The sequence below is a fragment of the Leptidea sinapis genome, chromosome 1, assembly GCF_905404315.1.
Source record: "Leptidea sinapis chromosome 1, ilLepSina1.1, whole genome shotgun sequence".
In the NCBI taxonomy this organism is placed as follows: domain Eukaryota; kingdom Metazoa; phylum Arthropoda; class Insecta; order Lepidoptera; family Pieridae; genus Leptidea; species Leptidea sinapis.
Genome location: NC_066265.1, coordinates 15,875,529 through 15,900,681, shown reverse-complemented (window position 1 = coordinate 15,900,681; position 25,153 = coordinate 15,875,529). Strand labels below are relative to the sequence as shown.

The 25,153-nt window shown below is 33.3% G+C and overlaps 1 protein-coding gene across 1 annotated transcript in view; it reads right to left on the bottom strand.

The window, feature by feature from the left end:
* Positions 1 to 25,153, bottom strand: part of LOC126965168 (uncharacterized) — a 320,537-nt gene that overhangs the window by 214,261 nt on the left and 81,123 nt on the right. The window lies entirely within an intron of this gene.

The window sequence follows — 25,153 nt, the reverse complement described above, 5'->3', positions numbered from 1 at the left end:
TTTTAATGATTGATGGTGCTTGTTTACTGTTTAGTTGACGATACGCCAGTAGAAAACACGTAATGTATATTATATATAAGAACTAGCTGACCTGGCAGACATTGTTCTGTAGATAATAAAAAAAATACTGTTTTATAGGAATTTGCCAATAATATTTCAAAACATCAAGAATTATTTCGTAAAAAATGCTTCCTGTGGTTGTAATGAAATTGTATCACAGCGGAACTGTCAAACCGTGCGTCACTAAATTCTCTCATAGAAAATATGTCCATACAAAACAAATAATGAAAATACAATAATTACGGGTCCCAAATCGAAATAAAAACTATCCTATCTCTCAAGTTGGACTGAACTGCACTCCATGAAGTAATTCCCATTAAAATCCGTTCATTAGTTTAGTAGTCCATCGCGGACAAACAACGTGTCATGTAATTTATTTATATTAAGATTAAAGCATAATTTTCTAATAGAAAGCAATAATTCAGAAGTCGTAGTCGCTATTAAGATATTAATAGATATTTTGCAAATGCAAATGCTTATGTACTTATGCGGGTAAGCGTAAGCTTATGTTTCAATATCGTAACTTTTACGGGTGGATGTTTAAAATATTTCTTTATATGACAGTAAGGGACGAGACGAGCAGGACGTTCAGCTAATTAATACGCCTACTACCTATTACCTAGCCGGCATCCTGCGCAAAGGAGTCTCCCACTGGTATATATTTAAATAGTATATTAATTAATTAATTATTTGTAATTATTCCGATCTTTGAAAAATTTATGGCATTATGATAACCTAAAGTTAAATTACATGAGAAACTTAGCGTGAATAATGGAGCAAGGTAATCTTGCAGATCAAAACTCATCTGAGAATATTCCATGCCATCTCTAGAGGTTTGGGACCACAGTAAGTTTCCCCACAAGCCCTAGGGAGTAAATATAATAGGATCTTCCCGGATCTAAGTCATAAAGGCATAAAAGGCATTTATTTTCTCACATTTATTCCTTTAGAATTCTTTTTGATGTCATTTCTGATATACTAAATACTACTACCGCTTCGGAAACAAATGGCGCTCTGAGAGAGAAGAAGCGGCCGCGGCGCAAGAAACTCTCCCAGCATTATTTTTATTTTATTTCTATCGCTATAAAACAATCATAATCTAGTCCCACGCTGTCCGATCACTTAGATATTCAGCTGTGGAGTAGTGGGATTTACGACAAAGCCATTTTTTAATAAAACATTTAAATTTATTTATAGATAATGCCTGAAGCCTGGGACTTTATTTTAAAATTGTATAAATTTACCCTTAAAGCTATTATGTATCTTATCAAGCTTACTAGAATTAGTTACAAGCAATCCCTTATTTCTAGTGTTATAATAATGAAAATCTATCGTGACGATTTTTGTGAACGTATATTAAATTTTCATAAATGAACTGACAATGAGCAGTCGCAATATTTATTTCTTTAAATCTTTCTTTGAGAGACTGTCTTTAACGAAGCTGATTTATAGCACGAACAGTTCTCTTTTGCAGAGCAAACACTGCTACATAACTAACACTTAGTGCTAAGCCTAAACCGAAGATATTATAATAGATATTAAGGTAGTTTTATGTTAGGGTTTTTATCTGCCAACAAACAATATTTTCAATTTATTTAGATTGTTTTCAGTGCAAAAGTTTTTGATGGAAAATATTAAAAAACAAATTAAAACTGGACACATAAATGAATCATCGAATGGTTGCGAGATATTTACTGCCATCGATTGGTCACCTTGTCAATAATTGATCACGTAGCTCTGTGATAAAGCTGCATATCGTTTTTGCGAAACATTTTTTCACTCCTTACTTACGTTAAAACTTTGCTTTCTATTTTTTTATTTGCCTGTTTTAAATGTTTTTGGACCTTCACGCACTTATGAAAATGTTGTCAAAAGAAACTTATTATTATACCTGCTTATTCAATTAATGGCATAAAACATGCTACAAATTACTTATCAAATATAAAATACTCATAGTACAGATAAAATGTGACAAAATCGGTGATTTAAATTTATATTTACTACTAAGTCAAGATTGAAAATTAATTAAACAACATTTCCTATAAATTTAATGCTAAGTGGGATCTAAGGTTTAATTAAAGAGATTTCACATAGTTCGATTCGCTTCGCCGACTCAACAACGCATTTCATTATACCGATTTCACGACTCAATCCGCCACGTCCTTCATTGCAAATACAATCGAGATAGGTCACAGCAAAAATGCACGTTCTCATTATTGCTATTATAACAATAATTTCATTAATAGGTGCAGAGATTATATCGCTTAATAAATTGGATTATAAATCAAACGGGGCACCTAAAAAATTGCATGTTAATGATAAAGAAAGCAAAATAATAAGATTACAAACATGGACAGATCAAGATCTAAATTATCCAAAAAGAAATAGAATTGAAACAGATATAAATGAGATAGAGGATCATATACGCTCTAAAGAAAAACATATAGCAGGCGATAGTAAAGAATACTTCAATAATATGTTTCAAAAAATTAAATTCATGCTTAATGATATCAAAACACTGATAAGTAATGGTGATGAAAAATTTAAAGTTGATAATAATTATATACATTTTAAGGCCTATGTGCCCTTCAGTGCTGATATTGAAAATCCAGAAATTATTCCTCAAGGATTGACAAGGAAGAAAGTTTTGGGGAAGAGTTTAAGTCTGGTAAATGATAAGGAAATGAAGTTACATGATTTGATTATTTAAATAATTATAATTTGAAATACATAAGTCAATTTAATGTTAATCTAAATTATATCAATAATTAATTACTTACAACAATAATAATGTGCAAAGATGTGTGTGATAAATCTTGTTTGAAATGAAGGAAGAAGTACGACGTAAGAGAGTATCTTATTGGTTTACTTGCTATGTGGAAGTTTATAAAAGGCTTATAACAGTGTGTTTACATACATAAATGCAATGCAGACCTCTTAAGTAAAAGTGCAATAGGTACTATAGTATTAGTAGCTACTGTTAGGTCCTTTTAATGCATACAGCAAAAATTATAATAGTTTATCTAAAATGGTTTTAGTATTGCACTTATCATATATATGCTTTTCATTTAACAGTGATTTCATTCAACCAGTGATTTATGTGACAAACGACCGTAATTAGGTGTTGGAGATCTCAAGTAATTTTTCTTACCTAAATGGCAAAAATCATCATGAAGTCAATAAATTTTCTAAATATACTTCGTTAGATGTATTACTAGCAGTGGGCGAGGATCGAGTAAATGATTACCTAGATGATTATCATTAATATCCAATACCGAAACCTCTATTTACAACAAATCAATAAAGATTCTCGGACACGCATACAATTTTAGAAAAACTTTTACTCATAAATGAAAACAGCTTACACCAACTTATGTAGAGCGTTGTTGGAAGCTAGCCTACAGAAAACTTTGGAAAAAATAGAATGAAATATCTCAAGGCATCTAAACACATTCGGATCAGACTGTTAATAACGAAAAGTTTGTTTCACTGCAAAAAATCCGAAACAATTTGTCTGCAGTAATAACAAGAAGAATCCTAGCAACCAATAAATGCTACTTCGGCCTCTGAGGTGCTCAGAATTTAAAATACGCATCTAAAGGTACTTACCGCTTTACTAGTCAGTGCTTAGGCTAGACATTAATCAAAAATTGAATGCTGACCAAGAAAGATAAGAATCCATTTTTTTTATTCAAAACGAGCTGAAAAAAAAATGAAAAAATACGTAAATTGTGATATAGACAAATAGGAGCGAATGTATACAATGTCATTTATAACACACAAACGGTCGTACAAATAAGTATAGCTCTGATAGCGAAGAAATCTTCATCTCGTCTCTCATTTTCCTCAATCATTATGTTGGAATGTTTTTATTCGACGTATGATTTATATTTTCTGTAGAAATAAAATATCAGCATTGATCGAATAATAAAGAAATTGGTAAAAACGAGATGAACTGACGCCAACATTTTCTGTTAAAATATATTCGAACGTTCCGAATTATTAACAGAGAGTATTGTAAAGATTTCGCATTTATTAAAGAGAAACGCTAATATTTTCCAACAATCTAAAGTTTTCTGTGATGTTTCTAATTCAAATATGCTAATTAGGATTTAAAATCACTTATTGAATGGCAAAAACTAGCACCTATTTTTTTTATTAAAATTTCATTACAATATATATATAGCTTATATCGTAGAATTAAATTTATTATTAAATAGCCTGAGGGCGGTCGCTCCATTCGCAATCTGTGGCATCATTTAAGAAAGCTATTCATGTTATAATAACAATTCTATAGAATTTCGTAACATATTTTTGAAATTTTTCTGTATAGGTACATTGTCCAACAAAACACTTATTAACTCGACTTAACCGAGCAGTAGGCATTACAAGTTTAGGATAGTTCTATATTTATCTTTTATCTTAATCTATTACAAGTTTAGATAGTTTAGGTAGTAAAGGTTTTTAAATTGAATTGGGAATTGTTACTGGCAGCTGACTTAATACGTAATTACGTAAGTACTTTAGACGTAATTTCCAGTGGCGAAATTTAGCAGTACGGCTTACAGTTAAACTCCGTGAGTTATGCGGTAATATATGCAGAGAACACACAAATGTGTGTTACTATGTGAAATTACATAGTAAAAAGTAGATAAAATAAATGTAAAACTAATTAAATTCCAAAGAGACAATCCAATCGCAGAAGACTTGATTGTCTGTTCATGTCCATTACAATGCCATCCCGCACAAGATTCTTGAAAAACCCAAAATTTCTGAGCAGCACTACAATTGCGCTCGTCACCTTGAGATATAAGATGTTAAGTCTCATTTATCCAGTAATTTCACTAGCTACGGCGCTCTTCAGACCGAAACACAATAATGTTTATACAGAACTGCTTTACGGTAGAAATAGGCGCCGTTGTGGTACCCATAATCTAGCCGGCATCCTGTGCATAGGAGCCTCCCTGGTAAAAAGTTTGTAAATAATACAGGATCTTATTATTTTAATTAAAACATACGAAAGATATTATTCTTTCATATTATTTATAGCAAGTTATAACACGATTCTTACATAGTTGCTATGAATAAAATTATACATCAGTACTGCACAAATACCTTGAACATTCTTACTGGCTGATTTTATACAAACGATTGAATTAAAATAACTCCAAATTGGCCCCAATTGACTCATCATTATTTAATTATTTAAATAATGAAAAATAGGCTTATAAAAGCTAAGATAAATATAATGATGTACACTGAAAATTAAATTTAAATTAAACAAAGGAATACTAAATACTATTTACAAAGTATTCTGTCCCTATCTCTCAAAAAATGTATACGAGCTTTTGTGGCAAAACAGAGGTGTGACGTCACATTATATTATAGCTATCTCTGTCTATTAATAAATATTAAAATCCTTATACCTTTTTGTTATTTTATCGATTGAATAAGTTATTTTCATAATTTCATTTCTTCTAATTTAAAATAAAATTAAAAATGTGTATTTTATTTGAGTTATTGTCAGTTGTCCGTACATTTATCAGCGGACATCCGTACATTTATACCAATTGTCAGTACATCATTAATACTCGTAGCATGAGCAAAGGTTCAGACGATTCTATAATAAAAGAGCTAATAATCATAAAACTACATCGCTGCGGGAGTCAGCTAATCCCCAATAAGATGTAGTCAGCTTAAACTATCGATAAAACCTCGTCACCAGTCTTATAATATCGGAGTAGTTTCCGCCTGTGGAGTTTATTAAAACATCGTAAATCTCCGTCGCGTTTCGGTTTGTAATTATGTCGTTTGATGTTCATTAACAGCTCGGCAACGTTCAGATCTTAACAGGAATTAAGGCACAACTTGATGGCCTGGTAGAAGAGAATTGTTGTCGTCTGGGTTTACTTAATTACATTACAAATATAAAATGTTTAAGCCAACAATTTTTAATAAAACCCTTTTTTAAGGGATTAAAACGCGTGTAATTATAACTATTTTTTACATTAGATTTTGCGTAAAAGTTACATTTTTATTATTACTTTAGTGACCTTTTCATGACCTTCCCAGAGCACGTTTCCAACTCATTTTAATCCTTTTAAAGAGTGTTTTATTTAAATGTGTAATACTCGTGTTAATCATAGAAAATACAACACACATTTTGTAATAAGTGCCCTCTGTTGCTTCTTTCATGAAAGTATTTAACAAGTGTTGTATCTTTAACGATGGCTCGTATCGGAGTCCGACTCGCACTTGACCGTTTATTCAAATTCAAATATTTTTATTCGAAATAGGATGTGACATCACTTATTGAAAGTCAAAAACTACCACCCATTCCAAAACGAATGCCTCAGACCTGAGAAGAATGGGCGCAACAAACTCAGCGGTCTTTCTTTTTTCATAAAAAAATATGTTTACAATATCATACAATAAACCTATTATTTAATAGCCCTGAGGGCGGTCGCGCATTAAGAAAGTCATTTATGTTATAGTAACCTTTACCACACAAATGTTTTTTTAACTATTCTGTTAAATATCGCAATACTTTTGTTTTGAACATTTTCTGGGATCTCGTTGTAAAAGCATATACATCGCCCCACAAAAGACTTACTAACTCGACTTATCCGAGTAGTAGGCATTATAAGTTTATTTCTATTCCTGGTGTTAACATAATGGTTATTACAGTTTCTAGAAAATTTGCCCATGTGAAGTTTACGTGAAGAATATAAATTATATTAATTTATTTCTGAGTAAATCTCACGAAAAACATTTTAGATAATTGAAAACTCTTCGTACTCGTCATAATAGAGTTTTCCATTCACGACGCTCATCATTTAACTGCTCACTTCATGCAGCACTCACAAAACAGATATGACATTGAGGTTAATGTTTTCAATTTATTCATCATAAACTTGGTCAAGTGACTTCGTCATATTATGAAATAGCTTAAGCTTTATCTAACTGGTTTTTTCAGGGACGAACTGGATCTGCATAATTGTGAGTTCAAAATCGATATCGTGGTTTTTATCTTCTTAGAAAATGAGAATAATATATTAACAAAATTTCAGTCGAACCTTCATTTGCTTGATTGTGTAATGAAAGCTTCTATAAGAAAATTCAAAATTAATTCAGAAAATTACAATAAATATATTTAAAAATTATCAAATATGTAAGTATGCTGTAAAATTGTTGAAGATGTAAGAATTCTGGGGTGAAAAGATATTACTTATAAAAACAGTGGGAGGCTCCTTTGCACAGGATGCCGGCTAGATTATGGGTACCACAACGACGCCTATGAATCTACCATGAAGCAGTAATGTGCTAGCATTATTGGCTTTCAGTCTGAAGGGCGCCGTAGCTAGTGCAATTAATGGGCAATTGAGGCATAACATCTTATGTCTCAAGGTGATGAGCACAATTATTGTGCCGCTCAGAATTTTTGGGTTTTTCAAGAATCCTGAGCGGCACTGTATTATAATGAGCAGAGCGTATCTTTTACCATCAGCTGAGCGTGCTGCTCGTCCAGTTCCTTATTGTCATTAAAAAAATTACAATAAATGCTGACATAAACATAATATGAATTTTAAAAAAATATAAAAACATTAACAACTGATAATCGCTACACTAAGTTGGTACCAATCAAAACATAAAAACTAAACAAACACGCTAAAAAAACAAACTAAACTAAAACTAGAAATTAAATTTCAGTAAGCTTAAATTAGAAATGATGTTTAAAAAAAAACTGAGACCAATAGACCATTGACATTACTTTCGGTATTAGTATATATGTATTAAATATCACAGAGAACACAGGTCAACTCTGGAGGAGGCCTTCAGCTTCCGTTGAGAGGGGTTCTTGCAATCAAATTATTTCTTCTTACTAAAATCTTTACTAAAATTCTAACTATAACTAATTAATTATTGTTAGATAATACATACACACTATTATATTGTTGTTTTAATTGTAAAAAAATATAATGTGAAGCAAGAAATAAGAGGTTTTTTTATTTTATTTAAATATTTATTTATTTATTAAATGTCATTATCTTCATCATGGCATTATGAATGTGAGTTTGTTTGTTATTATTTCACGCCATAACTACTTAACGATCATTATAATATTTCACACGTAATAGAAGTCAAGACTTATAGATTTACTTTAAGTTTTTTTTAATAAACTTAAGGGTTTTCAGCCATGTGTATTAGAAATATATAAAAAAACCTTTTATTTCTTTTATTAATAAAAAGTAAAATCATAACTTTTTTTTGATTTATTTACATTATTTTATAGTTTAGATATTATAGGAATTTTGTAACATTAGATAAATTACTCGAAATGCTAAATTATATTATACTAGCGGATACCCCGCGACGTCGTTCGCGTACATATTTTTGCATCTTGGGTTACATTATTGGACTTTTATTAGGGATCCCTAATTTTTTTGAAAATGTAATGTACCCTATATCAGCCGGGGATAATGTAGCTTCCCAACAGTGATAGAATTATTCAAGCGGAGCCTATTCAATACAAACAAACAAACAATAAAATCTTTATAATATTAGTAAGTATAGAAGTATAGATTTTTTTTATATAAATAATATATTGCAATCTGTCTAGGACGACATTCGTCAATAGGTCATGAATTTATATAGGCTTGTGCGATGTAGAAGATCCTGTGGGTTTTTCCTTTTTAACCTTCTTGTTATGGTAATACTCAGGAGGTGCCTTGCAAGTACATTTGGATGGTGCGTAATTCTTGTATTATAGGCTTTCATTTTGTCCGTTATTTCTTGCTTAACTGTTTTCATGTTAAGCTCATAATGCAATCTGTGGTTTGTGATATACCATGGTGCGTTAACTATCATTCTTAGCATCTTTAACTGAAACCTTTGCAGGATCTCAATGTTTGAGTTTGCCGCCGTGCCCCACAGCTGCAATCCTGCAGACCATATGGGTTTGATGATGCATTTATAGAGAAGCAGCTTATTTGTCAGTGATTACTGTGACTTTTTGTTTAACATCCAGTACATTTTCCGGACCTGTTGTCCCACTGCCAGTCGTTTGGTGAAAATATGCTTTCTCCATGTGAGTCTCTTCTATTTTCTATTCCTAAGTATTTTGCCTCATCGGCTTGTGGGATCTGAACTCCATTTAATGTGACTGGTGGGCAGGTGTTATGCCGAGTAGTGAAAGTTACTTGGACAGATTTTGATTCGTTTGCCTTTATACGCCAATCCTTGAGCCAATTTGCGATCCTATCAAGACTATTTTGGAGCATTTGGGCTTTTGAAGCTCATGCGATGTACAGTACTGCCGTATCGTCGGCAAAGGTGCCCGTTATAGTTACCTTACCAGAAGTATAGATAAGATATAAAAAGTTACCAATAATTTGACATGCAAGAAACCTTCTTATGTGAAGTTGAAGGCTTTTCCAGACTTTTCCATTTGACATTTTTTCTATCTTTGGCAACCGTTTTCCAGTTTTTACCAGCAATTTTATTATATCGTTATCCCAACGAGTTACCGTCTACCTTTCTTTCTAACACCAGCAGGGCCCCGCCATAACGTCTGTCTAGAAGTCCATTGCTCATCGCTCATCTTGGCTATGTATATAAGAGGTACTAGTTTATAATATATGAAAACATCAATTTAATATTGAAGAAATTTTAATATTATTTGAGACGTCACGAAGTGTAAGATACATATCGCGTAAGAGCGTAATAAATCACAGCTAAGTCTACACGAATTGAAAAGGTTTTTTCAACCTTGTATATCGTAGAGTATAAGAAAAATTACTGTACATTAGCGGGAGTAGGTGTGAATATGTTAATCAGCGGAGGCGGTTTGTGAAGGTGGCAAATGTATAATTTTTGGAATTAGAAGCGTCGGTGACGTTTTACCACTAAGTATAACTATGGCGTACGAAGTTTTTTTTTTAATTTTGGTCCTCGCCCGCCACGTACCAGTATGATTTTGGTTGACGAATTCACGTATTCGTATATTCGACGCTTTTATCTTATGATTCCTCTGGACTTACAAGTAAGTATGGGCGGTGAGCGGTGCTCACATACGATGAGATTTAAAAGACCCATTTGTATTCCTCGCATGTTTCTCTATCACAGAAAAATAATAATAACAAGAGTGTGCCCGCATTCCTACCACTTGGTACACCAAATAGACAATACTCAGAATTTATTAGGTCAACATAAAAATACAAATTATATTTTATATCATTGTTACATGTTCAGAGGATCAAATGAAACCACAGATTGATATCCATCGTGTAGTATTATGGTGTAAAAATAATTTGGTGGAACTGAATGCGTCCAAATATCATTTTATAAAATTTTCTAGGAAACGAAAGAAATTTGAGAGTAATTATCATATTGATGGCAATACAAATAAATCAAATAAACCATATCAATGATTTGGGTGGCATTTTAGACGAAGAGTTGAGATTTGATAAGCATGTTGACATAATAGCTCACAAAAGTTTTAAAATGCTTGGGTTTTTCTTACGTTAACACCAAGGCTTTTACACCAATTCCTACGCTTAAAATACTATACTATTCCCTTGCTAGATCTCAGGTTGAATACAATTCGGTAGTCTGGTGCCCCTATTACAAAAAGTACATCACTAGGATTGAGTCAGTTCAAAAAAAATTTATATCCAAGTTGAGTTATGTTTCTAATAATAACACTATTATAAGTAACAAAGACAAATTAAAATTCTTCAATATGAAAACCTTAGAATTGCGAAGAAATGCATCACAAATTCTTTTCTTATATAAATTAATACATAATCAATTAGACTGTCCATTACTTCTATCTAAGATTGGATTATGTGAACCATCTTATCCTTGTCGTATTAGTACATATCTGTCAGTACATGTTCGATTCTTCAGAAACAATTAAAATTAAAAATTCCATAGTAATAGTAGCATAGATATAAATTTTAATACATTTGGCAATTTAAAAAAATACGCTTTTGAATCCTTATAATTTGGATGTATAAATTTATAGTTTTAGTAATAGTAAACATACTTACTGTAGTAATATTATTTAACTTACAATAATAAATGAAGGCAACGCTGTACATACCTTTAAGTTAGATATATAAGTATTAAATATAAGAAATTTTACATTATAAGTCATAATATTAATTGTATATCTAGTTGGTAAGCCTTTTTTAATAAATAAATAAATCATTGTTCGCAAAATATCAATATGTAAATAAATTGTACATATATTCTTGAGACTTGTTTAGTTATGCAAGGTTCTTTGATTTAGGCACTCTTCACACTCACACACACACACATTTTGGACTTTCATGGATGGAAGTTGTTTACAATGCTAAGCTATTTTAAATATTCATAGGTTGTCCCAACGAATATGTGAAAAAAAACATGGTAAGCCAAATTTTGTGTCTATGGATTCCTTAAGAAATCAGAAATTAATTTCGATATTTATCAATAATATTGATTTAACTTATATAATAATTTTCAACTTCATCTTTATCTACAAATAAAATATAAGTAAATGATAGCTATATATACAAACTACAATTTACACTAACTTAATCTTTTGTGAATACAAAAACAATCAAAGCTGTTTTATTCGGGCTTTTTTCGGTTACGTTTTAGTTTATTAAAATAACTCTAGTTGTGCTTAATTGACTTCAAAATGTATTAAATTTTTGTATTAAAAAAAGAAATGCCTTTTATGCCTCGTGCTATTTTTTAAATCAAACTGACATTAACTCAAATCCGCTCGCCTATGCAATGAAATCTGCCTTATTTATAGCTTAGCGAGTAAAGTTCGCCCAGTAATAACATAGAATTAAGTCGGTTCGTGACAGGGTCGCGTGATGGTGGGCGGAAGTGAGAAACGATTTGTGTGATTACCCGCATTGTGGCTCAGACAAAATGTTCTATAATATACTATGTGCAAGTCATGTACACTGGTACTGGGTGTACGAGAACAATAATAACCTAGGATACTATAAATTCTATAAAAGTTCGAAGTGAAGGATCATTATTATTTGATAATTTGAATATCAAATAATGTAGTGCTGATATATATTAGTAGCGAGGACGTAAAAACATATGTTGTTTATAAACATAACAGGTAAATATATAAATAAACTCACCCTAAATATATGAGCTGCTGGGGATATAGGTATCTGTGAACGGCTAGATCACTTCATAGTGTGTCTTCTATCATATCTATCACGTGGAGTGTTCTGAAGAGATGTTTGATCTGATTCCACCTCCGCACTACTCACACAAACTTGGACATCATCCCCACCATCTGCATGTCTGGCGAACCTCTAAACTGCTTTCCAAGGAACTTTCTTCCACGTACATCCAAACTTTGGAAAGAACTTCCTTGTCCGACGCCTACGACCGTTCGATATAGCAGGCAAAGCTACCGTGATTCATCCTTCAGTGGTGATATCTTGGCTTCAGATGACCCGTAGGCTCATTTGTCCTTCCTCCCTGGTCTTCCATAAAAACATATTAATTAAGAACATTGCTCGGATTTCAAATTTTTTAACTTTCCGCTAAAAATATTGAAAATTTTCATAAATTCGCGAAATAATTGATTGATTTTACCCCGTTTTTCGAAAATCGAGTTTTTCATCTGTCGTTTCGTCAGATCTGGACGTTTTCAGGTCCTAGGAAGCTTCCCTGACTATTCCCGAGATGGTGTCCGTACGTCTGTATGTATGTGTGTGTGTGCGTGTGTGTTTGTGTGTGTGTATGTATGTAAACCTCATATAACTTTTGAATGGTGCGACCGATTTGGTGCCATTCGAAAGGGCTTGACCATACTTAGATTTTGACAATTTGGACCAATTCGGACCGGTAGACTTTAAGAAATTTCAAAAAAACTACAAAAAATGTAAGTGTGTTTTTTTGGAATAACTTTTAAATCGGTTTTACCGGTCGATTCCTAAAACTAATAAGATCTTAACATAAAAAAACAACGTCGATCACCAACGGGCCTGTCAAGATCTGTTGATTCATTCGTGAGTTATCGTTGACGAAAGAAAACCGAAAAAAGTGTTTTTCGGAATTACTTCGAAAATTCCAATCCAGTTCGATCAATTGAAACTTAGAGGCTCAAAAAAATGTCATCGAATGCCATCAACCGAAATTTGGTTCAATCATTCAAAACTTATTGCCGTTTGAAAATTACAATTTAAAAATAGGGCTTTATTTAACTTTTATCAGGCAATAAACATAAAACAGTTAGGTAACTCTTTGAGCTCGAAGAGCTCAAAATAACACAAATTAAGTAGGTATGGCCTTTAGGGTCAACTTTTTTCCTAATTTTGTTAATATTTTACATTCAGCCCATGTCACTCAGTGTTATTTTGTAAGTATTAAAATCGGTCAAATAGTTAATGAGTTAGTTATATACTAAAATATATTCATGTATAAATTTTTCCTCCCCAAAATATGGGAGAAAACTGGCAGTTCTTGAAACGTTTATCGATATAATTTATAAATCAAACCTAACACTTACAAAGTGAAGTACATGCTATATAGCCTGTGCCTATTGTTTGCGTGGCTTGGATAATGGATCACAGGGCGGTTGGTAATGTCGGCATTACAAAGCGTTCTCGATTCATAGTAATTTATCTTTCCGGAATATTACATGCGAATCGAACTTTTGTATTATGTCTGCCAGTTATAGTTTGTGATTACCTACATATTTCTAGGTCGTTTATCTACAAGTTAAGATTGTTGTTACTAACAGAAAATGTTTTAAGTTTACAATTATTATTTTATTAATATTTATTATTCAAACAAAACAAATCTTATAAATATATTTACAAAACTATGCCCACATAAAATTACAACTATCATTACGTGGAAGCGTACCAAGAATACTTGTAGCATTCCCGCGTTGGATAGCAAGGCTGATCCGTTTACCGAAATAGCTGCCAGCGCTTGGGTTTTCAGTAGTCTTATTGAGGCGCGAAGATAGTATTTTGAACATTCTCCGCGCCTCTGGGCCCCACGGGCCGAGTGTCTCGACACGAAACAGTAAATTAATCTATATTTATAAGCTCGTAAATTTTAATGTACCACACAGGCGATTATTTATGCCGTGACGTAGTAAAGTGTAAGCATTACTATATTTCGGTCTGAAGGGAGCAGTAGCTATTGAAATTACTGGGCAAATGAGACTTAACATCTTATGTCTCAAGGTAATGAGCGCAGTTTGCATGCCGCTAAAAAATTATGGGTACTTCAAGATTTCTTACCGGCACTGCATTGTAATGGGCAGGTCGTTACAATTATCATCAGCTGAACTTACTGCTCGTCTCGGCCCTTATTGCCATAAAAAAATTCAGATACACTTCAATAACTACCCATACTATAAGCAGCATTACGCAAACTTTGATTTTGAAAGAAGCTGTTCTTTACTATAACCATCTACCTACAAAAGATACACATCCAAAACAGCTTTTAACTTTCTCAGAACGATACCTAGGTAACACTCAAAGTTTTGCATAACTTAAAAAACAACATGTTATAATCAAGTATAAACCAAATATTATGTTTAATGATTTTCAAAATACTATTCTTTTAATCATCGTTCTAAAATCTTCTCGACTTAATTCAATTTTCGTTGCGTACGTAGACCGTTGGTGTGTGATAAAAACAATTGACAAATTATTTTCCGCCAATTCTTTTTTTATTACTAAGAAGGTTGCAACGTTTGAAAAAATATAACATTCTAAATTCAAATAGTTCCGATTAGTTAGAAGTGCAAAACTTTTAGTGTGCCCCATGTTTGCAATTCGCTCTCAGATGATCTTACAATTTCACGAAAAACTTTATATACCGGTGTCCCTGAATACATTATGAAGTCTTACTAGTTCTAACTAGAATAGAGAGAGAATCATGGGTAACCTTATAGAAAGTCACTGCAACTAATTTTCTCTAGCTCCAACAGAGGATTCATAAAAGATTTGACGGCCATTTAGGTAAAAGTAGATGCTTTTTGAAAGTACCATCTACTAGGCCCGTAAAATTGCTAAATCTTTTAAAGTGGATTGTGTTATATTTTATATTAAACTCCCAAATGATATTAAAATACTACCTATTAAAAAATTTAAATGTATCATAAAAAATAAATTAACATCTAAGGAATCTTACAATGTGAAAGATTATTTGAATGATAAAGATAGTTGGAATTAAGGTTTCTAAATTTTGTTAATGAATATTGTTATACTCATTTGAATGCTATTGTAACTTTTATACTTCATCCTGACTTAATTAAACTTAAACTTAACTAACATAAACTGAACTTATAAAGTTTAACAGAGAATAAATATTTTTTTTGACTTTGACTTTGACTACTCATGTCGCATCGTAATGGAAACCTCTCACAAGGAATTTTTCCATGGACTGGTTGAACGAGGAAAAAAAAATTTGGATGCTCTATGGTGGAACGCTGCTTATCGAGATTCTAATTACTAAGCAGGATTCACGTGTCAACAGCTCTTCAGAACAATCCCTGTGATTAACACTTTTGATGTAATATTCTGTCTTAAAGTGACGAGCACAACTGTCACGCCTCTCAGAATTTTAGGTTCCATCAAAAATCCTGATCGGTACACTACTAAATAATGGGCAGGGCGTATCATTCATGACCAAATGAACATGTTGCGAGTCTGTCACATAAGAAGTGATGCCTTCATTATATAATAGTTTGCAAAAAAATATCTGCAAAGGAACTACCAAACAAGATTTATCATTCATGTATAACACAACACTATAGCTATTTCTTCTAAAAGGATTTCTTTTTGTATGACAGTAAGCAATTTTTCAGCTGAAATATCTTACCGATAAAACAATTTATTGAAACATTCATCATGTTCTTTTTTCATTTGAAGGACCATTCATCAGACCATTGGCGTGTCACTTCGAGTATATTCTCGAAAAGATATAGTTCAAATCAACTTTGTAATAATCAGGAATATTGTTGATGTACAATGATTATTTACCTATATGTAAACAATAATATATTGTGTATTTGTTATTGACATAAATATTTTTTTCATAGAAACGCAAATAATGTATTTGTAATGGATATAAATAAAAAAATTACAAAAACGCAAAATTTTTCAGATCAACGAATCTGTACACATATTATTATATGGTGTACGCATGTGTGTGCGTGTGTATGTTAGAGCGTGTGCGTATGTGTTTGGACCTACGTGGGTTCCATATTTAAACTGCGTGTGCTTGTCATGTCAGTGTGATCAGAGGACTTTCCCATCATCACTACATATTATAAAACAAACTCCTCTGCTGCTTCTGTCTGTCTGTCTGTTCGCGATAAACTAAAAAAAACTACTGCTTTTTGTTTTTCACCAATACATAGCGTGGTTCTCAAGGAAGGTTTTAGTATATGACTTGTTATGTTTTTTTATTAATTTCTGTATATACAAATGATTTAAGTTTTCTCTAGTGCTAATTCCGCCAATATTTGTCTTTAAAACAATTCGACACGTGTTTCGCCTCTACACAAGGCATCCTCAGGACGAGACAACATCTCGCCAAAATCTGGCACGAGACTGATGAGACGAGATTTTACCATTTTGCCAAATACTGGCGGAATTAACACTAGAGAAAACTTAAATCATTTGTATAACTATGGATTTCCGCAAAGTAACGCCTAATTCAATAAATTTTCTTACTGTATACATTAAAAAAATAAGCCATCTGGTATATATCCGTCTAAAAAACTCTGTCTAAACCCTTCGAGATTTAACACATTATTATTACTACATATTATAAAATCATTCAGAAAAACGTTTTTGTTTCTTTTTTTACTCATTAACTTTGATCACACATATCCGATGGCTTAAAACTACATTATTCACGAATACTTACATCATTTTTAGGGTTCACAAACATGGCGTTTTTTCAAAACTATAAGAACTATATTGTTGAAACTAGGTAAGTAGATGTATTCTGTGAACCGCATTACGATTTTGATAAATAAGAGAATGATAAAACTAAAAAAAATATATGATGATCCGTATCATCAACAACTTAATTGAAACTTTTATATTCTGTTACTTTCTGCTACGGAATCCTTCATGGGCGAGCCCGACTCGCACTTGGCCGCTTTTTATTCCATTGACAAAACTTGTCTGTCGGGTCAGCTAGTAAGAAATATTAGCTAATCATTTAAAGCTTTTTTGCAGAGATGTAACAGAGATTGCACAATGTTAGTTACCTTACTCCTCCGAAACGGCTTTACTGATTTTTACCAAATTTTATATCGGCTACTATCTATTTTTCATACCCCTTAGTGATAAGGAATGTTCACCGCTAACCTTTTTTTTTAATTTTTGGACTATTTTGTTTATTTTATTTTTATTTTGATTCAGCATTAAAAAATACATGCAACTTAAAATTTTCACCCTTTTTTGAACAACACCTATATTTGTATCGCGATTTTTATATTACTTTATATGGCAATACAACGTTTGCTGGGTCAGCTAGTTTTACTATATAAGTATTCCGACTGACAGCCAAACCAGCGCTCAGTAGTGCATATCCGCTAAGGAAGTTATTCAATAGCCTATGGGCGGTCGCTCCACTCCCAATCAGTGGTATCATTAAGAAAGTCATTTATGTTATAGTAACCTTTACCACACAAACATTTTTTAACAATTTTTTTGAATTTCGTAATATATTTGTTTTGAACATCATCTGGGATCTTATTGTAAAAGCATATACAACGCGCCACAAAAGAGTTATAAACTCGACTTAGCCGTGTAGTAGACATTACAAATAAAAAAAACAGACAAGTAACTGGAAAGCCTTGGCTATTGTGTTTATGCAATATTTGAAATACACGAAATTTTCATTTTTTAATATCCTGATGATTCACCTGCTCATTACAATGCGGTACCACTCAAAGCTCTTCATTGGGCCCAACATTCTGAGGAACGTAATTGCGGTCGTCACTTTGAGACAAAAGATGTTAATTCTCATTAGGTCAGTAATTTCTGGTATGGTTTCGGCGTCAAAACGATACATAATAATGCCTGTACTTTATATGCTTGATAGCAGAAACAGGCTAGTGCCTGTGTTAAAAAGCGTCCTAGCATCTACCTACCAAGTTTTGCCATAAATATTGAAACAAAAACAAATCTATTGCAAATAACATTTATAACTCTTACAGTGTGTTAGTTAAAGACATAAATATAATACACTTTAAAATATAAACAGCTTATTCGAAGTGGTCTCCATTGGCTGCAATACAGTCTTTTAAACGTTGAGGCCAGTTTGATAACTGTATATTGATATAGAAGCACGCACTATTACCATGGGAAAATTCTTCACTGCTAATCGTACGGATTGTTTTAGGGACTCCAAATTATCAAGGCGTTTAGCGCAAGCCTACGGAATAAGATCGGGACTAGACGACGGCCAGTCTTCAGCTCTGATGAAGTCCGGAACGTTCGTTTCAAACCAAGACTGTGTAGACCGAGATTTATGATCCGTCGCCGAGTCTTGCCGGAAGGACCATTCTTGGTTATTGAACATGGTTTTGTTAAGGGGCTTCACTACCTTCTCAAGAATGGTATCTTGATGCACTTGTGACGATACCTTTTTCACAAAAGTATGGCTCAGTACTTCATATTCATAGTACCCAACCAAACCATCACTGAAGTCGGATAGTGCAAATGTTGCACTCTGTTGACTAATTGGCAAGCTTCCTTAGAGCTTTAAGCATAAATACGGTCATTTTGTGTGTTAAGATGTCGCTTAATTGTAAAAATTTTCACATTCGTAAGCAAATTTTTTCAGTGACCTCCCTTAGCGTACCGCTTCAGAAGTTGTTTCGATTTCACCACCCTGTTCTTTTTTAAAATATCAGTTAAGAAATGACCAGTACGTCTCCTATTGGCTGCAAATTCTAAGTCATCTTTTAAAATACGCGACATAGTTCTAGGTTCTATCTTCATCTCCCGAGGTAAAATCTTTTGCTGGTTTACAGGATTTCTTCGAATTCATTACCTTACTGCTTTTTTTTTTATTTATTTATTTATTTAAAACATTACAAATTTATATAAATAAAACAGCAAACCAAAAATCACGAAGATTTGTCCGGATTGCTAACATGAGTTGAGTTCGTAATGATAATTAAAATAAGAACAGAAAAAAACTTAAGTAAGTACATACACAAGGTTTACAAACAAAGCATCATTAGATCATGTTCGCATTCAACCGGTCATCGCTGATTCATATCTCTATGCGAAAACAGGACACCGCTATCTTTCAATCGCGCTATTCCGTCGCACACGCACAGCGATATGTCTATTCGCTCGGCCGGTGGGCGGTGACAAAGAACCCGATGTTTGACCCACTTAGAATGTAAGCTACAGGGTGTTCAAAAATTGTAATTTTAACTTATCTCTAAAAATTTTTCTGGTGATGCTAATTTTTACAGATGGATCAATATCATTTAATAGCCGAGGAACCAAATATTGTGTTGTGCGCGAACCATAAATGTTATTGGACTTTAATGATTTTAAGTGATTATTTGTGATTTTCCTAGTGGTTATTTTATGGCAAATTTTACTTTGAATACATAATAGACAATAATTAAATTTTGTGTGTATTGGTAATATTTTACAGTGCCTGAAGAGATCGTTATATTCATTCGCTTTATGTTGTTCTTTTACTACTGGGGAGACTATTTCTTTAATTATCCTAATTTGCATGTTTTGTATTTTATCTAGGTAGGTCTTAAATGTTCTGCCATAGCTGGTAATACCATAACATATAATGGAATCGGCTAGCGGCTTTGACCACCTTTTTCGTACGAACACTATGTGGACGGCCAGATCTGTTTCTGTCACAAACTGAGGTGGTCTCGTTGTACCTCTTAATAGCCCAGTACACAAACATTTTACTAATACCAAGCGTATGGACAGTTTTAAAAATTGCATTTGGCTCCTTTTTTGTGTAACGCAATCACAGCGGTTCGGTTCTCTTTATCACCTCCATTTTAATATCGAAAAATATTGTACAATGTATTGGCGCCAAAATGAGAAAACTCAATGATCAATCATATAAAAATGACAGATTCCAAATTCAAAAGTATTATTTTGTTTATTTTTAATTGTAACAGTATTTATGGCCAGAATAAGTATAGTAAGGATCTCTACGTAGGCGTGTCATAGCCTATTGCCACGATGCCACGATTATGACATCACGTGCCGTTCCGCCCGCTTCGCTGGGTGAATTTTAAAAAGGGCTAAATTAATGAAGGAACGCTGGATATCGAAAAATAAGCAACCATAAACCATCTAGAATAAATTTCGCATCGAATGGTGGTAGTTCCATGTCGAAACGATCAGTGGCTTAGGCGTGATTGAGCCTCAAAGACCATTTTCAATATATATATATAGTTTCTAGGATGAAAATCGTGTTGTTACGTATCTGTGCTAATTGTAATATAGGTTTCAACTTTCAACACGAATCCTAGGTGTGTCCTCACCTGATTGTCCACCAACTGATCATTCAGGTCGTTTTGAGTAAATTTAAATTTAACTTAATAAAATTACCCATGACAACCCTACGGTATTACAGTGTCAATCATCAAAACCGCTTGGAATTTGTGAGCACGACACAGACGCTTTGAGTGAAAGCATCTTGCTTGCCGTAAGATTAGACACAACTTTGAACGGACTTGAGATGATATTGGAGTTTGAAGCGAGGAGTTAGGGTTGTCACATTTATTAAATATTACTTTACAAGGAAAACCACATTTTTTTCGAAACTAATTGTGTAGACTGTTATTGAACATACCATCAGTAGATCTATTGTGAAAGTTTGGCAAATATTTCAGTGATAATTTTATCAACAATGATTCGCTTAGTATTAAATTTTGCTCCATGACGATCTAAATCTATTCATAAAATATCCCTAAAGCATAATACAAGATTCACTCAGGCTTAGGGCGAAACATTATGTTGACATTGCATCTACAAACGAAGGTGTTTCTTATTATAGATACTATTTTTTTGTTTTAATATCAAGTGTCATTTCTTTGTATCTTTTAATAAATTCAACTTTGTCAGATGGTTCAGAAAAGCAAACGAATTTTGGAAACGGATGACACGATAATGAAATATCTTCTCTCCCAATTGCACCTCGGTTGAGGGTGGACTAGATAAGTATATAGGTATACTTTTAGATAGTAAGTTTTCACTTAACAGGGGGGGGGGCTGTTAGACCTATGTCAGCAGGATATAACACTCGTAGATTCTGTAAATACAATGGAGAGACCAGTTTACTTCCAACTCCACTGCCGTTCAGTCGTGATCAGTTCAGACTCAACTGTACTAAGTTTTATCAATTAAAGAGTTTTTGCTCCACGCTATATTGTTTGTTTTTGTCAGTGTTTAATGTAAATGTTGTTTGTCAGTGTTAATTGTTAATGTTGTTATTTATTATTATAAAATTAAGATTGATAAAGCGATTTTAATTCCCTAATAGAATATTATTCCAAAAAATTTAATTAAATGTCTATAATGCGAAAAAAATATTCACTTTTATCGTGGTTTCATAAAACCACACAATCTTTTTTCAACACCAGAGGAGTCACAAGAGTTGAAGGAAGGTGTAAGCACTTTCTTTGAAGGTAACCATCTCGTATCGTCCCGGAAAATCCGCATAAGGAAGCTCATTCCACAGCTTTGTAGTACGTGGAAGAAAGCTCCTTGAAAACGGAAAGGATTGAGCTTTTGATTACTGTTAGTAAAAATATAATATCAATAATTATAGATCATGTTAATATATGATATTAAATACAAGTTTAAGCAGAATTGTCAAATTGTAAATAGAGGTATTTGGTGAGTATTGCACGATAGGTAGATTAAGATTCTTTACGAAGTAACGGTAGATTCAATAAGAAAAAATATTTTTTTTACATTCATAAGTGTGTTTTATGTAATTAATAATTACTCAATAATATTTTCGTGATCTACATGAATAAAGTGATTTTGATTTGAAAACCGTACTGTGGAGGACCGCAGGACACATCCAGATGGTGGGGATGATATCTTAATTTGTGGCGTGTCGGTGAAGGTGGAATTTGGCGGCAGGAATTGTTTGTTTGTCCTCCTCTTTCACAAAAGACTCTAATTAATAAATTATTTGATGATTCCATTACATATTAATAGTATACATTTAGTACAGAACACTCACCAACAGAGCATAAACAAAGAGAATCGGAAATTGCTTCACAGCAATCTCTTTACGTGAATTCGTAATTTCAATTATAGTTATTGAAATATTCATAGTTCCATTTCCCATTTCCCACTTCCCATACGACCGTCGTAAATTGTTGAATAACTCCATTGTTAGTCTGTCGATGTTATAAATTTTGTTGTTGAGACATTATGCGTAAATTAATTTATTTGACACCGATTTCAATTAAAATGTATCAATGCTGCCGAAAATCATTTCATTTTCTTTACTTTCTTATGGTGTAAGTGTAAAAGTTTCTATGCAACAAAGATGGTTATAAAAGACAGCTGAACGGATTTTGTTTAAAGCACTGTGATCTATATATGTACCAGTGGGAGGCTCCTTTGCTCAGGACGCTGACTAGATTATGGGTACCACAACGGCGCCTATTTCTGCCGTGAAGCAGTATTTTGTAAACATTACTGTGTTTCAGTCTGAGGGGCGCTGTAGAGGTGCAAAGGAGCCTTCTACTGGTGAAATAATAGTATAGATGTGTGGCGTTCACTTAGATTCCTTCGGTGTTGTAACACAGTATAGGCTACTTTTTATGGAATAGTGTACAGACTACAGCCGTACCCTAATAGATAATTGTAACTACTTCATGATAGCATATGTACGGTACTTGCTGATTTTTATAAGGAATCATGAGGGTAGTTGTACGTGCTCCAATATCCGATGACACAAGTCGCGCTTGGGTTGACAAGCGGACAGAGACAATTGATCTTTGCTCGGGCGTGGTCGATAGCACTACATATGTAAACCGTGTTTACCCTGAGTAACCAGTGATCATCAAGTCTAGTGTTGACGTTCAATACTAGTGTCTACATATAAAACTTTGCAAGCTTGCGATCGCCAGTGACGTTCACCTGGAACACCAGAGTCAGGACCGTTGGAGCTGCTGCGCCGCCGCCACCTGAGTGACGTGGGAGTGTTCAAAGGTTAGTGGATTGCATTTACTTCTTTCCTCATGATTCTTGGTTGATTGCAAGTGCTTACATAAATTCATTTATTTAAAGAGCCAAAACCGGCGACTATAGGAAACCTTAATACAGTCCCAGATATTATTCCTGAGCCCGAACAGCATATAGCCCAGCCAAGTATGGGTTAGTGGAATAGTCATGAGATATTCACGCAAGTTTCCCTTTCTTTATCTTCTTCTTTATCTATCTATTCTTCATGAATTATAATTTTTTGAATATTGTTATATTTATGATTAACTTAGCGGTGATAACTCTAAATATCTACGATTCTTTTTAAAACAAATAGCCAGCTAGAGCTGATCTAAGGACTTTCATATCTTATTGGTCAAAATGATATCTCTGCTATATAAAAAGCAGAATCCTGTAACGTAATCCTAAGAAAATATTTGTGATAGAAATAGCATTTCCATGATGTATAATATTTGTTCAATCAATAACAACGATGGACATGGATATCATACAAAAACGTACGTAAATTCTGGCAAAGCCCCTGTAACTGGGTTGGAGTTGAAATTAGCAAACTTTTTGGTTTTTATAATACACTATCTTCGCCAGTCTCATACATAGATCCAAAAAGGATGTAAATACTATGTAATAAGCGGCGGGACTGCTTAAGTAAAAAAAGAAATTTATATTACAGCATGGCAATTGGCGATGAAGTATAATCTCGCTAAGTTTGAAAGCGAGTAGTTGTAGTAGTCGCTCAGAGGGCAATGGAGAGGGCTCGATCGAATCAGAAAATGGGGAGATCCGTAGGAGAACCAAAAGAAAGGAAACCGAACCGAAGTGGCAATGGGCAGGGCACATAGTTCGGCCATCTGTCCGTCGGGGCAATAAAGTCCTCAAATGGCGACCAGGTACCCAAAGACGCAGTGTTGGTTGGAAGATCGCCGGAATACTTTGGATGAGGGCAGCGCAGGACTGATAGTCGTAGAAATCTTTGGGGGAGGCTTTTGTCCGGCAGTGGACCTCTTACGGATGATGGTGATGATGATGAATGTAGGTATAAAGATATGATATCTCTTAGAACGCAAAAAAAGTATTTCCAAATTGTAGGCAACAAATGATATCTCCTTATTTTACTACATCAATCTCAATGGATGACTTATCACAGTTATTATTTATTAACATAAGTGCTAAGTCAAGAATAACAATTGGAAAACTTCAATGAGTTCGAGTAGAATAACTAGAAACATCTTAACATCCTAACAAGACTATAATGATGGAATTTATAGTGAGACCTTTATACCCTTCGGCTTGCATGCCTTGAATAACAAATAGATTCAGTTACATGTACATTAAGCTTTTTGTGTTTCCTTACTTTATTTCACAAAACGTACAGTAAATACAATTTTGATTACATACATTTTAATAATTTTACAAAACAATTATTAGTTTATATTGTTTGGATCCCGGCACGAAAATGATGGCGCCTATTTTTGCCGTGAAATAATAATGTGTAAGCATTATTGTGTTTCGGTCAGAAGGGCGTCGTAGCGTGTGGAATCATTGAGCAAACGAGACTTAACGTCTTATGTCTCAAGGAGACGAGTGCAGTTGTAGTGCTGCTCATAATTTTTGGATTTTTCAAGAATTCTGAGCGGCACTGCATTGTAATGGACAGGGATCAATTAGGGACGCATCAATTACCATCAGCTGAACGTCTAGCTCGTCTCATCCCTTATTGTCGTACAACGCATTAAAAAAAAATACTACTTACAAGTACTTGTTGCTTTTTTGGATAGCATGGCACGGAGTCAATTCTAAATTTACTCCTGAGCTGTAGTACAGGTATTGCTAGTAAGTTTGGA